The 4838-nt window shown below is 46.1% G+C and overlaps 1 protein-coding gene across 1 annotated transcript in view; it reads right to left on the minus strand.

The window, feature by feature from the left end:
* Prr16 (proline rich 16) overlaps positions 1-4838 on the minus strand; it is a 168981-nt gene that overhangs the window by 161718 nt on the left and 2425 nt on the right. The gene's annotated exons all lie outside the window — the stretch shown is intronic.

Here is a 4838-nt window from a genome sequence, read left to right on the forward strand (position 1 = left end):
TGATTCCTCAGCACCACATAAGCAGAAAAAGCTGGAAGTGGCGCTGTAGCTCAAGTGGTAGAGCGCTAGCCTTGAGCTGAAGAGCTGAGGGACAGGCCCAGAGTTCAAGCCCCACAACCGACAAATACATATATATATAACATAATAAAAGAGATATAATAAAATACAGATTGTTTTTAAATCAATGAGCCAGTGGCTCATTTCTATAATCCTAGCTACTGGGGAGCTGAGATCTGAGGATCACAGTTCCAAACAATCTCAGGCAGAGAAGTCCATGAGACTGCTATCTCCAATTTACCAGCACAATTCCAGAGGTGTAGCTATGACTGCAATGGCAGAGCGCCAGCCTTGAGGAAGAGAGCTCAGAGATAATGCCTGCACCCTGACACAAAACCCCAACCAACAAAAACAAAATAATAATCGTTTTATTTCTATATTTCTTAGTATAAAAGCATCTCCAATACCTTCTATACCAGTTATGGTATTCAAAACCCTCCAGAATTTCACTAGGATTTATTAACTTCTTCAATGTGAAATAAAATAAACATGTATTACATCTATTAGTGAATTTACATGTGTTAATATTAAATTTACATCTACTAATACATGTAAAACATGTATTACAGTGTTGTTGTCTATTCACTTATGTCTTAAAACATTGTCTTGAAATGTTACAGAACAATTCAACACCATTCTGTATTGACTTGTTTTTACAAACCTTTAGGGAAGTCTTGAGTAGTTACAATGTTTGGATATATGACCTATATATATGGCATGGGTCCCCTTATGTTAACCATGAAAATATGGAAAAAGTATAAAGCTCATATTTGGCTTTTTAAAAAAATTTTACTTTTTTTAAACCAGAGGAGTACTACATCACTAAGCATATGAAAATGGTTGCATATTGAATGATTTTCAGCTAACCCCATATTAAATTGGCCAGTAACAGCAGTAATGCTTTTTAAGTTTAAATGCCTTATTAAACACAGAATAAATGTATCCCCCAAATAAACTTTTGAGTCCAATGACACCATAAATGACATATTAATCTTAGTAGGAGAAGGGAGAATGGACTATAGGAATATATTATATATTTATTTCACATTATATCATGAAAAGCAAGTACTTTACATATCTGAAAACTCACTATGTGAAGCTTTACTCAATTATAAGGGGTAGAACACGACTGCCCTTATCTTTTCTGAAAATCATATTTCTCTTCTGCCAGTAGACAATTCAAATATAACTTGTTAAATAATTCTAACTCAATAACTACTAAGGCATTTGTAATTACAACTTTTCTTGCTATGTATGGTGCTGTTTTGTTATTATTATGTTTCTCATTATTATCATGTTTCTAATAACTACTGCAATGTTCGCAATGTTCATATCTACCGTCATGTCTGAATTCAGATGAGTAACTATAATTCAAAGGTTATAAAGTAATATTAAATTAACTTTAAATAATATCCAATAGTGTTGGTGCAGAAATTTATGCAAAGGTAAGGAAAAAATTAAAAGGTGAACTTTAATAGGATTGAGAAAAATACTATATATTGATGGACATATTAATCCAGTTATAACCATTTATTTTTAATTTCCATTTTAAAATAATAAGAGCTCATTCCTATTTTATATTATGGCTTAATTTACATGAGGTTTAAAAGCAAAGCAACAGCCATCATATAATTATAATTTCTTATTAGAATTATATTACATGTGATATAAGCTGTTAGACTTGAAGTAAAACTAAATGCCATTATAAATGCCACAGTATTAAATGTGACCATTGATAAATCAATTGTACATTTCTAAGTCACTGATTCTTATAATTTGTTACTTCTCACAGCAATAAGCTTTGCAGTGTACAAATTTTCAGTTGTTCTCTTCTTCAGAGACACATGAAAGGCATGTTCAGTCACATAGGAAGCATTATCCAGAAAAGATAAATGCTGGACAGCTGCAAGGTGTCAGAGGTTAAGCATGCCCTGTAAATACACTGTTCTCCAAATAACTCCCATTCATAATCTATTAATAGCTAGGGCTTTGGGGTCCAGTCAGAGATTATGCATTTCCAAGTTGAAACCTATGATAGTCAATACGATCCCAACGTGATCAGCAATAACACTGCATCACTTATCTTTGGTACATTTTACTTTCAATGCTGAGATTTTTTTTTTTTTACTAGAATAGGCTCTGGTAGTCAATGAAAATTCCAAAACATCAAGTAGAAATTGAGTGTCTAACTTCTCAAGTCTCTTCATATATTTGGTGTGCAATACTTACACATTTTTATTCTTTCAGAAATTGCTTGTTTTTCTGAATAAAGATCTCGAAATAATGGAACGTACAGAGAGATCAACAGACTCCCTTACTTATATCTTGCAATGAAATAAAAGAAGACACAAGAACAACAGGCCCTAGAGAGAGGTTAGATATTTTCCTGTAGACCTGCTTAGTCTCCAGATGTCCATAGAATAATGGTGCACAGCAAAGCCCTGACTTTGTACCCTCTTTTTCCTATGTGTCACAACTTGCTTGTTATTTTTTCTGTCCAAAGTACTGAAAGGACAGGAAGCCTAAGGAAGTAGGGAAGGTAGCTGCAGGATTTTGATTACCCTTTCTCTTAATCTCAGGCTGGAGAAGAAAATAAATGTGCCACCGTACTGATAGATAGATACCCCGCCTTCCCACCTCCCCACCTTAGAAACTTCCACAAGAACCAAACACGATCGAGCCAAAAGAATGGACAGCTTTTAAACCTCCATCAGGCTGTGAAGGAAAACACTGCTTGCCAAACGTTTCACCCAGAAAATAAAGAAACCACATCTTCAGACTTGACTTTCAATTCACAGCCCTCCACCTTTCAACCGGGTATTAAAGAATAACCCTGGAGAAGCCCTGAAAATGCAAATCTTATGTCCGCTTCTGCGTCAACCACCACTACTCTCAGGACCTTAGTGGTAATTAGCTCCTGGTTACTGCCACAGACAGAATCAGGAAGGACTGGAACATTCAACCAGATTTTAAACTTGGCGCGCGCGCGCACACACACACACACACACAGTGGAGTTCAGTTTGTAGAGTAAATGACCCAAATTCGGGTTGGGAATTACAGGAGCAAAAACTCCTTGTGATCAATAACCCAAATGGCCAGTAGTCCCACGATCCCACTCGGCCTGGCTTGAAGCCCCAGGTTGTGGGTCGGATTTGGATGGGGAGGCCGTCTCCGAGAGCCAGAGAGCACTACCACCGCCGGGTGCAGCGGCTTGGCACGACCGCGAGGCAGGCTGTGTCACCAGTGCGCCCCAAGTCTATCTGGGGATGGGATCGTGTGCCGGGACTGGGACCGGGCCGGACTGGGACAGGGCCAGACTGGGACTGGGCCGGACTGGGACAGGGCTGGGCTGGGACCGGGCCGGACTGGGACAGGGCCAGACTGGGACCGGGCCGGACTGGGACAGGGCTGGGCTGGGACTGGGACAGGGCTGGGCTGGGACTGGGCCCGGCTGGGACCGGGCTGGACCCGGCCGCCGTCTTCAGGAGGCCGCCAAGGCAGCCTGGCTGACTCGAGCCCCGTCCAGCCCGGCCTGATCCCCGCTCCTGGCAGAGCAGCAGCGGAGCGCTGGGCTCCAGCGCTGAGAACTCCCTTCTCTCCATCCACGCGGGAGAGCCATGGGCGACAGCGGACAGCCGGACAGCGGGCGGAGGACGGCGGGCGTGGGACGGGAGGGGGCCGGACGGCGGACAGCGGACGGTGGACAGTGGACGGCAGGCATCAGACAGCTGATAGCGGACAGTGGACAGCGGACGGCGGACAGCGGACGGCGGGCATCAGACAGCCGACGGCGGACAGTGGACAGCGGACGGCGGGCGTGGGACAGGAAGGGGCCAAGTCCACATTCCCAAGAGCAAGGATGTAAATGACAAGATGGCAGACGCGCACACAGACGCGCGCGCACACACAAGCGCACGCACGCACGTGCACACGCACCCATACATATGCACGCGGGCACACATACTCACACACACATGCGCACGCACACACGTGCACGCACACTCACACACACGCGCACACGCACGTACACATGCACACACGCGCACAATACGCTCACACACAGGCACATCCGCATACATGCACATGCCCGCACACCCACATACACACGCACACACGCGCACACACACATGCACATGCGCACACACTCACACACATGCGCGCACACACGTGCACACACATGCACACACACCCGTACACATGCACAAGCGCACACATACCCTCACACACATGCATACACACGTGCACGCACACGCACGTACACTCACACACATGCGCGCACACACATGCACACACACCCGTACACATGCACACGCGCACACATACCCTCACACGTGCATACACACGTGCACGCACACGCACGTACACACGCACACACGCGCACACATACGCTCACACACACACAGGCACATCCGCATACATGCACATGCACACGCCCGCACACCCACACATACACGCACACGCGCGCACACACCCGCACATGCACACACCCGCACACACACATACACACACACACACACACACACACCCTGCAGCCCTACTCCTCAGGCTCAGGAAGTGGCGGGCGGAGGGAAGGGGCCGCTGCCTCCCAAGGCCAAGAAGGTGAAGGCTTCGGAGCAGAGCGCAGCCAGTCGAGTGGCGCCCATGGGGAAGCCCGCGCCGCCGCCCGCGGCCCAGGCCCCTCCTTCCCAGCAGGGATCGGGAAGCAGGGGGCACCGGGGTCTCCCGCCCCCCGCCCGGCCCGGAACCCAAAGCCCCTTCCCCTGGGGGACGGGGGGCCCGC

The sequence above is a fragment of the Dipodomys ordii genome, unplaced genomic scaffold (genome assembly GCF_000151885.1).
Source record: "Dipodomys ordii isolate 6190 unplaced genomic scaffold, Dord_2.0 Scaffold27, whole genome shotgun sequence".
In the NCBI taxonomy this organism is placed as follows: Eukaryota; Metazoa; Chordata; class Mammalia; order Rodentia; family Heteromyidae; genus Dipodomys; species Dipodomys ordii.